The sequence below is a fragment of the Botrytis sinoallii genome, assembly GCF_014898435.1.
Source record: "Botrytis sinoallii strain Bc 23 chromosome Unknown BSIN_004, whole genome shotgun sequence".
In the NCBI taxonomy this organism is placed as follows: domain Eukaryota; kingdom Fungi; phylum Ascomycota; class Leotiomycetes; order Helotiales; family Sclerotiniaceae; genus Botrytis; species Botrytis sinoallii.
The window spans coordinates 511,073-523,785 of NW_024066031.1; positions in this window are offsets into that span (position 1 = coordinate 511,073).

A 12,713-nucleotide genomic window follows, 5' to 3' on the forward strand; every position below is an offset into this window, starting at 1 on the left:
TCTGTTTAGCTAATATTATATTACTATGAGCGGCTGGAACACTAGCGGCCTGTAGGCCCGCTCCTTAGTACATCTAGAATACCCCTTGGGAGGTCAGATATTAGATGTTAATCACTATAAATAAATAAATAAATAAATCCATTATTTCGTTTCCTTATATCAAAGTATAACCTAAAATCCAATTTAAAGAGACTTTTGCTCCTTTTATTCTAATAATCTCTATTACTTTGATTGCTTTTATTTGATAGACTTACTCTAAATAATCGAAGGGGATTTTGAGATAATAAAGTTCAGCTTGATTATTTGAATAGATTTTAAATTTCTGGCCTTTATATGCTATAGTATTAATATATTCGATAGTTTTTGTAATTCTAAAGAGTTCTTTATTATAAACTAATTGATTTGAGCCGATATTGATTTGTTTTTGATGAGAAATTACTCTATTTAATTGTATTACAATTATTCCTACTCCTATTCCAATTCCTTTTTCGATAAAAGATATATCAGTATATATATAAACTGTATTGTTGTCTCTATATTTGAATATAATATTATAAAGAATAATTATATTTTCTTTCAAAGCTTTACTAATATTGACTTTATAAGGAATTTCTCTTTTCCAAGAAGGAAAGTTATAATAAATAATCTTTTCAAAAATAATTGGATTAAAGTCTTAATCTATTGATTCTCTAATTTTATCTAATTGAAGTAGCTTATATTGTTTTCTTCAAGGAATAGCTATTGCTTCTAAATCCAATTTATATTGAGATAGTAATTCTTTTTCAATATTAATTGAATGATTTGGAACGAGTTTCATTAATCAAAAGGCGTATTGTTTTATATTTAAATCTAAACGGATTTTTGCTGGCTTTAAACCTACTTTGATTTCCATTAAAAGGATTGGAGTAGTTTTGAAGACTCCAAGTATTTTTCGAAATGTTAGGTTTTGAAGTGATTAAAGGATATCCTTAAATTTGGCTTGATCTTTTTATCAAATCTCCGATCCGTAATCTATAATACTTGTTATACAGGCTAAATATAGCTATCTTGTAGTATTAAAGCTAAGACTCTTTTGTATATTGATTAATCGGATTATTCGTTGAAAGGCTCCTTTTGCTTGTATTACTCTGATATTGATATATTAATCGAATTTGAGATTTGAATCGAATTAGATATTAAGCTATCTAATTAAAGATTAGGATATTATTATTTCTGTATTAGATAGAGTGATTGAATATTGAGCTGTTAATTTGAATAAAGAGAAATGTATTAGCTTTATTTTAGTTAAATCGAATTGGATTATATTTTTTAAGCTGAATTTGTATAATTGTTTTATAGCTTTTTCTAACGAATTGATATTCTTTTTCCAGATAGATAAGCTAATAATCAAAGCGATATCATTAATATAAAAAAGGAATTTAATTAAATTCTATTGAAAAAGGTCTCTGATATATATTAGAAATAGAATTGGCGAGATAGAGCTATCTTGTGGGATTCCTATTGAAATTGATTTGAAGAATTCGGTTTGATTGTTAAAGAATAGTTTTAATTGTTTATATTATAGAAATGAAGCTATCCAAACAATAAGATTTATAGGTAATTGTAATCTTTTACAAATCTCTAAAAGCCGATTTTTGGAAATATAATCGAAGGCCTCTTTTATATCTATAAATAAAACTGAGATCTTAAGGTCTTTTCGCTTATTGCTTTTAATCTTTATATTTAAAAGGAGAGTTATATCAATAGCTGATTTCTTTTATCGATCTCCTATTTGATTATAATGTAATAAGTAAATAGTTTCCGTTAAGTATTCTAATTGTTAAGCTAGAATTCTTTTATTTATTTTTTCTAAATAATTAAAGAATGTAATAACTCTATATACCTTTGATATTAAATAATCTGACTTTGAAGCTTTTTTGAGAATTACTCCAATAGCTTATTTCCAGTATTATGGATAATATCCAATATTTAGGAGTTTACTATATAAAGTAAAGAAGGTTTAGGGAATAGCTTTATAAACTCTTATAATGATTTTCTGAATAATACTATCTGGGCCAGGAGTTTTCCCTTTAATTTTAGCCGAGCAAGCATTCTTTAATTCGATTTGGGAAAGAACAGGCCACTCTTATTCGTTAGATTGTCGATATCCTTTCCATTCTGGTTCCGAAATAATAGGAGGTTGAGGGAAAAGAGTAATTCGAAAGGCAGAGCATTTTCCTTCAAAAGAGATTTCTAAAGCAATATCAGGAATCCTTTGGTTTTGATAATCCTTTATATAGACCATTACTTTGAAGATAATTTGAATACTCTCTTTTTCTAGGAAATCGTTCTAATGGTTTTTCTTTGCTGTTTTAATAGCTTGAAAGTATTTGTTTCTAGTGATTCGATAGGTTTCTTTTGAATCATTATTTTTGAGATTGGATTCAACTTATTATTTTGCTTTTCCTAATTCTTTTCAAAAAGCTTTCAATTCAGAAAACCACCATACCTTGGCTTTTTTATTTGTAATTGTTTTCGGAGTACAACTTTCTATTGCCTTTTGAATAATTCTTGTGAGTTCGCTAGCAGCTTGATCTAATTTCAAGTGATAAATATTGTTTTCTTGTAGGAAATCTATTGAATCTTGTGTAATAATTATAAACATTTCTAATTCGGCTAAAATAAGCGAATGATTAGTTTTGAATTATAGAATAGATTCGAATAGCTCCCAATTAGCTAGTTTTGTATAATATCTAACAATTGGTTTTTAATTGGAAATATTCAAGTTCTCTTTTCCTTTTAATTCAAATAATATCCCTGAATAATCGGATCCAATATTTGAGAGTGTTTGCCAATCTTATATTCTTAAAGAAATGCCTTTGAAAATTAATGTTAAATCAAATATACTTAGATTTATAAGATTAGATTAAAAGAAAGTATTAATTCCAGATTCGTTTAATAGAATTAGATTTTGATTTTCAAATCATTCTTCTAGCTAATCAATATTAGTACTTTTATTTGAAAAAAGATCTCATAATGGATAATAGAAGTTGAAGTTGCTTAATACTATTATTTATTGATTGATTAGCTAATTATAAAGGGATTGATCAATTATATATCCTTTTTCTTGTATTTAATCCGTTTTATTGTATATATTGATAATTTGAAAGATTTCGTTTCCATATTAACAGTTTATTATCTGTATATCCGGATTATTGGAGAATAAGAAGCTAGATTGATTATAGCTTTGAAGTCTTTAGTAATATAAAGAAGGATTCGAGATTTGAATTCAGGATTGAAATTGGGGAGAATTTGTATAAAATTGAAATGTATAGTCGATCTGTAATTGGAGAAATTGATTTCATTCTTTTGAATCCAAGATTCTTGAATTAGAATTAGATCGATATTTAGTTTAAAAGCAAGCTATAAAATGTTTTCTATAGCTTGAGAGCTTTTGTTAAAATTTATTTGAAGAAATCTGATATTATTGTAATACATTAATTAGTGCTATTAGCTTTTTGTTAAATTGCTTTAAAGATTTCATAGCTTTTGGAATTAGCTATATGATTTCCTTAACAATTAGAGCATTTGATAATAATATAGAAACAGGCTTTTTCTCTTAGATTACAAATCATATAGAGGTGTATTGCTGTAATATATTTGCCTCTATATAATCCATAAAAAGAATCTTTTTTGCAATATGAACTTTGATATTCAAAACCTTGGCATTTTTAGCATTAAGTAGTTGGTCTGGATTCGTAGAATTGCTCTACTCTAACACTAGTGTCTGTAATATACAGCCGCTTTCGGATAGCTAATTCAGCTTCTGATTTCGAGGCAAAGGCTATCACAATAGCACCGTCTTTCTGGTAGGCTCTTTTAGCTAATGGTAGAAATGAATTATATTATAATTATTTTCTAGAATATATTATAATACAAAGTAGGTTCGCTACACCTACAGACGTTTTCCCGGCTCACTTATGATAAAGCTATTAGTATTAGGCTTTTATAGAATCTTCTAACTATGTTAAACTATTTATTATATGATTACCTTCGGAAGTTCTGGTTAGAATCAAAACCATTTCTTTATATCTTTATTTCTGTTTACTCTTTAAGCCTATCTGATATCTTTATTATATTCTCTGCCCTATAGTATCCGATTATAGATCGATACACATATCCATCCTCTCGAGCTATATAGATAGTGTTGCTATCGCTATCATTATATACTACGCCTTGCGGCTAATAACTGTTTCGCATTATTTTATCGGATCTTTTCTGTATAATAAGGCCGACTATATCTTGTAGGCTTGTTATTTCAAATTCTTAGTCAGGTAGCTTTTTTATAATGTTTCCAATCTACTAACTAAAACTTTACTTGTAAAATCCATTCCTCTAATATATAGTTTGTAATCGAAAGTAGAGCACTAGGAGTGCGTTGCATATGTATATTATAGGATTGGCCTTTGTCTGAAATCCTTTGTTACTGTAATATCGATTGAGTATTGTTGAGTGTGGCTTGCTAAAAGCGTTTTTTCTATACCGGAGCTCCTCCGTTGCTATACTACTCCTATACACTCGAAGATAAGGTGCTAAAAACGTTTCTCCTCCTACTCTATATATACTCTTATCAGTTTTAGTAAACATTGTCCTAATCTTTATATACTTTCTATTACTCTTCTTACTATTTGTAAATATTCAATCCAGTATATCTGCAGATTGTATGTATTATTGGGTTATGAAAACTCTGTAAACTAATACCTCAAAGGTATTCTATCGATTTTTGTTTATCAAGTTAAGGATATCGATCCTATTTCCAATATAGGCTTTAATCAGACTCAGCTATATTATAAAAGCTTTATTATTCACTATTTCAAGAGCTAATTCTGCTTTGCAGATATTCTATTGTAATATACTCTGACTCTACTTTTTATACAGATTTGTAAAGATATAGTTCTATATCAATCCCACTCTCATCTCCCTTCCATTATCGAATGGTTTTCATCTCCGTTTTGCTAGTAATCCTCTATTCCAAATATCTTCGCGATTATCTTTTGATGATTAGTTGTATGTATTTTTATTCTCAGTATAGCCTCCAATTAGTGTATAATCATTACTTGGCTTCAGCTGACTCTACTTAGCTCTCCGATCATACAATCAAAGATTCGTAGGATACACCACATATAGGTGAGAGTCATCGTATCCCAGAATTGTTCTATTTTTATACTACTTCCAGTAATATATAATCGCTTTTGAATAGCTAATTCTGCTTTTGATTTTGTAATAAAAGCAATAACGATAGCACTCTCTTGTTGATAAGCTCTTTTGGAGGCGGGTGTAAATCAAAAGGGGGTTCTTATAGGCTTGAAGTCTGGATTGAAGGTTTTGATTTTGTTGAGTATAAGATTCATTCCTTTTATATCTGAGAATTCTTTAATTGGGATTTTGTGAATAATGACTTTATGCTATTCTTAATTCTTTTGGATTTTTTTGAATTTGATAATATTATTTCAAATCGCTTTTTTTTTTAATAAGAATTGTAATATAAAGGAATTATTTATTATAATAATAATATTATTATTGAAGGATATAGTTACTACTGCAATGACTGGCCCTTTGATTCCAATCTTTTGAAAGGCTTTATTTATTTTGTTTCGAATAATTAAAAGGGAAAAAGGAGATAGGGTTTGGAAAATCTGGTTTGATTAAGATAATTCGTTTTTGAATAAAATTAGATTTCTTTTCTATATTAATAGATATAATGTTTTTCCCTTTGAAGACTAAATTCCATTTTCCTTTTTTTGAAATATCAGTATATATTGGTTTCAATGTAGTGGTAGTAATAGTAATGGATGAAAAAGGTTTAGCTAATGCTTTTGCTTATAATTCGATTTTGTGTATAACGGTTTTCAAATAGATAATTTGAAAGATGATAATATTTGAAGTTGTAATAAGCTTTCCTTTTTCAATATATTCTCTAAAGATCTCTAGGAGATCTAAGAGCTTGGATTGTTCTTTGCATAATTGGGAGAGAAAGGAAGCTAGTATTATAAGGTCTCTAGTTTTCAAAATAGCTTCCTTGAATGTATTTGGATTGTTTTGGATTCTAAATTGTTTGTTCTGATTGCTAAAAGATATTGTAGGGCCCTGTTTCTTATTCTGATTGAATATATAGATAATATTGATTGTATCTTGAATAATAAAAGGGTTATTAAATAAATTAAACTCTTCAAATCTTTTTCTAGTATTGGTTGGCTGGTTAGTTGATAGGATAGGGCTAGAGATTTCGAATTGAGGGTTTTCAAAAGGCAAAAGAGAGCTTAAAGGTATTAAGGTATTTAGAATAATAATAGGATAAATGATTGGTATAATGAAGGCTTCAGAAAAAGCCTTCATTATAGCTATATCCTTAAGTATTGATGGATTGTTAAGAAAGCTTATATTAAGAATCTTATTCTTATTCTGGTAATTCGGAATAAGAAAATTTTATGCGAATTTTGTATATGTTTCATGTTCGGAATGCTGACGATAGTAGTACAACAATTATTGGTTAGAATCACTGGGGGGCAATTGCAATCAATTTGGTTTAATAATTATGATCTAAATCGATCGCGAATGGGTCGTATTTCGAAGAAAAAGTTTCCTTCGAAATTTGTTGTGTGTCGAACTGCCAAGAGAACCATACAGCAAATTCAAAAACATACAAAACCTACCAGACTATTCAACAAAAATCAAACAATACTCATTAATAAATCATACCAATATTCGAATCATTCAAATAAATCTTAATCGAAATTCACAAGCTACAGAGAACATCCTACAGCTTGCAATAGAACTCAATATCGATCTTATTATTATTCAAGAACCTTAGATTATCAAAAATGGAAATGATTATTCAAATACAAGGTCGACTATACACTCTAATTTCACACAAACACTTCCGAGATTCGATTCCAAATACCAACCACAAACACTATTATACACCTCAAAAACCCTTCAATTCATAATCAACCTTTCTCCCACTTCTCTAAGAGATCCTGATATTCAAATCTTTGATTGTCGAAATGGAAATAAAACCTTTCAAATAGTTAATATTTATAATAAAGCTAATCAAGCTAAAGAAAAGGGCTTTATAATTGAAAGATGTTTATACAATTCAATAATTATACAAAAAACCATTCTCCTAGGCAATTTCAATTCTTATTATTATAATGAGATCCTTTTCGGAAATGAATAGAAACACTGATCAATTAACCGAATAGTTTGAAGATCAGAACCTTATTCTTCTTAACAAACCTGATTTCAGTACCTTTTATTATATTAATCTTCTCAATCCAAGTATCATTAACCTTATATTAACCTCAAAAGGAATTGTTTTTCAAATTCAAAACTAACAAACACTTTTAAATACAGGATCCAATTATATAGGAATATTATTCAAGCTAAAAGGAAAAGAAGCAAGTCCCCTTACTACAACATCGCTAGCTAGATACAATACAAAGCTAGCTAATTGGGATAAATTCGAATCGATATTGAAATCAGAATCATTATATTCCCCTATTCTCTCTACTCTGGTATCTGTCACAACGCCAAGTACTCTACCACTAAGCCACGTAACCCCAAAAGGGTATAAGTAGTTTGATTAATATTAAACCTACTAAGTAGAGTTATAATCAATCCATAACACTACTTCCTCCTTCAATCCCGGAATAGATATAGCGGGATCTTGTCCCCTATCCCGGAATAGGATTGCTAAGGATTCTAATAATAGAAATTGATTACATACCTAAAGTAAATAGAACCGCTTTTTCCTTGATTAATTGGATTCTATTACGAAAAGCCTTTGGGTAGAATCAAACTAATTGTCACAACGCCAAGTACTCTACCACTAAGCCACATAACCCCAAAAGGGTATAAGTAGTTTGATCAACATCAAACCTACTAAGTAGAGTTATAATCAATCCGTGACAGTATCAACCCAACTCGGAAATAATTATCCCTCAAACTCTAATTAGATGGTTGGGAATATGGTTCGATCCGAACCTCAAATTCAATTAACATGTTAATATTCGAATCACACAAGCAAGAGGAGCCTTCTATCGAATGGCCCGATTAGCTAATATCGAAAAGGGCCTTAGCCCTAAAGCCTTCAGACAGCTATATATAGTATGTATGATCAATATAGCTGACTATGATTTAGTGATTTGGTAAAAAGGTTAAACTCATTTTAAGAATATGATGTAATCATTTCAAAACCTAGCCCTTCATAAGATATTAGAAGTATTCAAAACAGCTCCAATCATTTCAATAGAAGTAGAAGCTAATCTAAAACCTCCCAAAATCTGATTAGATTCAAATATCAGACAATACGCTTTTCGATTAACCAAGTTATTACCAAAGCATCCAATCAATACCGAAAAAGAAATTTCAGCTCAATATCAAGCCGATTTAGAAGTGATTTCTACACCTTAAAGAAAACGATATAAATCTATTCAATTGAATAGAATCAAAGAATCGATAAATCAGAACTTTAATCCTTCTTTATTCGAAAAGATTATTCACTTTAACTTTCCCTTATGAAAAAGAGATATCTTTTTCAAAATCAATATTAATAATTCATTAAAAGAAGATATTGCTATTCTTTATAATATTATCTTCAAATATAGGAATAAGGATATTATCTATATTTACATTAATGCCTTTTTTATTAAAAAGGGAATTGATATCGGAATAGGTATAGTAACTATACAGTCAAATAATCGAATTCTATATCAAAGTAAAGCAATATTGATATTAATCAATTGATATATAATGGAGAGCTTTTTGGAATTATAAAACTATCGAATATACTAGTTTCATTACTTGTAGTGATCAAAAGTTTCAAGATCTATTTAGACAATCAAGCTGGTCTATATCGCCTAAAAACTCCTTCAGATTATTCAGAACAGGTTTATCAAATAAGAGCAATCAAAGTAATAGAGGTTATTAAAGCAAAAGGAATCGAAATCTTGCTAAATTAGGTTCCTAGTTATATTTCAATTGAAGGAAATAAGCTAGTAGATAAGCTAGCCAAGAAAGTAACTACAATACAATCTATCTCAAACAAAACAAGCTTTGGACTATTAGATATGATTATTAAGGAATATACTTCAGATTAATAGCTTAATATTCTCAATCAATACAAACTCAAATCAAACCAATCCCTATCAATTTATTCGAAACTATTTCTATAGAAAATAAACTCGAAAATCAAACTATTAAACAGAACCAATCGAAATACTACTAGCATATTCTTTCAACTCAAATTAGATTATGGATATATCAAATCTTATTTACATCACTTCAAACTTTCCAATAACAAATATATATATAATAATATCGAGATATTACAATATCTCCTTATTAGCTGCTTTATATATAAAGCTAAAAGAAAAGAAATCTTTAAGAAGATATCTTTATCAAAATCACTATACAATTCCTACTTTATATCAAAATTGATATCGAGTTAACCATCAAATTCATCAATATCACCAAAATAGCTATAAGGGTATAACATCTGGCTAGAATTCTGATACAAAACAAAACAGAAAAAAGAAAGATAATAGAAAAAGAAAAGATATAATAATAAAAAGAGAAAGAGTTATTGCAAAAATAGAAGGAATAATAATTGAAGAAAAAGAAAAAGAAGGGAGGAGTCTCTTTCTAATTTCTTGAATATTATACTTCCTTTTCCTTATTATATATAATGTATATAATAAACAGGTACTAATTCCCAATATTTGTTTTCACTTCCCTAAATCGAATATATTCATCTTTGTAGAATAAAAAGTTACTTGCTAGAGCCTCTAGAGGCCTAGCCATTCTATATAGTCTTAGACTGAATGTGGATGTAAATGAAATCAATTAATCAATCAATCAGTTGAAGAGGAAGATTCAATAAGCAAAGAAGAGAGAGTAATTAGAGAGCTAGAAGGAGAGATACAAAAGAAGAAAGAGGAGAGAGATGAAAGAGAGGAGAGAGAGGGGTAAAATCCCTTTCAAAATCTATTGTATGGACTACATACAATAGTGAGCGCTATGCCCCAGTATTTGTTTTCACTTTCCCTATTATTTCATTCCCATTGTGTACTTCAAAAGTTATCCGCTAATAGTCGGCTCTTCTAAGCGGCCTCCTAGTTCCTAGTCGGGGAAAGCGGTTGTCCCCGGAAAGCGCTTGTCCCCGAAAAACTTCGAAAATCTGATATATATGCTTTTTAGAAATTAGTTTATTAATACAATTTTAGTTAAATATCATTATTAATATCATTTGAGGATTATAATAAATAATACATATATCTTTTCAATAATATTTTATTATAAAGAGTGAAGATCGACTCCATTATCATCATCATCGCTGAAATACATAAATTCATTATTTTCACCCTCTCTTTCCTGAAAGTCCTCCATAAATATAAAAGGAATATAATCCTGCTATAGTTCTAATTCCATATCACTCTGGGTATTAATTATAAAAGTAACCTTATCGCTATTATAATCATTATCGCTATTAGTATTCCCTATCGTTCTAGAAGCTCTTAATCTCTCTAATTCCTTCAAATCCTTCATTCATTTTTTTTTCTCTTCTAATTTCATCCATGTAATATTCATACATTTCCATTCGACTTCTGGATCTACTATCGGAGTAGCTAGATGAAGAGGCATTGGGGTATTCTGTTTTTGATAGTTTTTAGCTCCTTTACTCTCAATCGCTTCTCCTTTCTAGCTTGTTTACCCCTTACTAATATTTTATTGTATTCAATTCTCCATATAATTAGAAAGGCAGCACAATCCTTTCTCTTAATAATATCATTTAACTTACTATCTCGTTATTTTTGAATTCTATTTATATCCTCTAAGATCAATCTCTTTGAAGCCTTAGTAATAGGGACTATAAATCGTCGCTTGGATATCAAACTAGTTTCGAAATCCTATTGCTTTCTTTTGCAATGAAAGATTACCTCTACCTCAACCAATGTAGTATCGACTTGTATATTTTGCATATTACTAATAAAAGTATCAAATTTGTTTGCTCAAATAGAATCACTTTATATTGAATTAGCTTTATAAATCTTTTAACACCAATAACCTAAATCATAAGCTACTTCCATTAGCCGAGCTGATATAGTATAAGAAGGGAGTTCAGGCTTATCTTCAATAATTGATAGAGATCCACAAGGGCAATTGAATTTTCTAATATTAGTAATACAGAGTTCTGATTTAATAGAATATAATCCTAAATTTTTCCATACCGATTTTATATTGCTTAGAGTGAATATTTTATACCGAATATTGCTAAATCTCGCAAAAAACAGATTACATTATATTCGATAATGAATTCTATCAATATCTCCTAAATAACTAATTGATAATAGTGTTTATATACCCTAAATATGTTTATATCAAGAGATTGTATACAATACGTGAGATATGGGAAAAGGCAGAATAGTCGAATATGGTTTTCATTTACTAATTATATAAATTCTGGTTACAGATATAACCATAATTATCCATAATAAGGATTTTCCATTCCGCTTCAGATCCAGAATCGGAATTTTCGATATAATATTTTAGGAAGGTAATAGCTATCTCATTTGTAATAATCCTAATACAAAAAGGATAATTCGTATTCCTTTTGATAAAGTAGCTTGAAACCAATTCTGCATTAAATCCTTTCCTTTTATTATAATTAGGAGAGATGGAAAAAAGCTGCCAGCAGCATCAATAACTTCGAATATAATAATAGAGCATCAATCTTCAGAATTGATAGAATAAAATTATATAATTAGTATTTATTCATATAAATATATATTCAAAACACATTTACCTCAAAAATATCATCTGGAACTAATATTTTCTGCTCATGCATACATTCAATTCTAAATCCCGTTTTCATCAAAGTTTATGATTTGGGTTTTCTTTATAATATTAAGCAATTTGAGATATTCTTGATAATTTTTAAACCATTCTAAAATATCTTCTTCCTTTTATATTTGAGCACATTGTTTTGCAAGAGGATTTGTAATAATAATATATAATTTTATTTTCTTCCAATAACTTCTAAACCATCATTTTGTAAAACCTTTTGCCTCTGGATTCTCAACACATTTGAGATATACAATCACATTGAAAATAAGTTCGTAAATAAACACAATATCGCAATTCAATAGATTACAGATTAGAATCTTGATACACATTCCTTAAGCTTCAGTCAATACTCTATTTTGACCTCCATTAACAAAACTAAAAATCCCTTTAGCTAACCTATTGCACCCACATTGTACAGCCTTTTTCAATTATTTGTAGTGGTTATCGAGCTTCCAAATTCGTACAGTAATATAAAGAGGTTCCTATGGATAATCCAAACAATATTGAATAGCTTCATTATATTTAGCTTTAACTTCATCTATCATTGTAGGTATAATGAATAATGATAATAATCAATATTTTATCAATAATTATATAATTTATAAAGGTTGTGGTTAATATAATTCAATTATTATAGTATTTTCGAAGTTTTTTCGGGGACAAGCGCTTTCCGGGGACAACCGCTTTCCCCGACTAGGAACTAGGAGGCCGCTTAGAAGAGCCGACTATTAGCGCCCTTATGGCCTAGCCGTCTTATATAGTCATGGACTGAAGCGGGACGTTAAATTAAATCAATCAATGTGACGATTCGGTCCCTTCAGGTTCCCTTC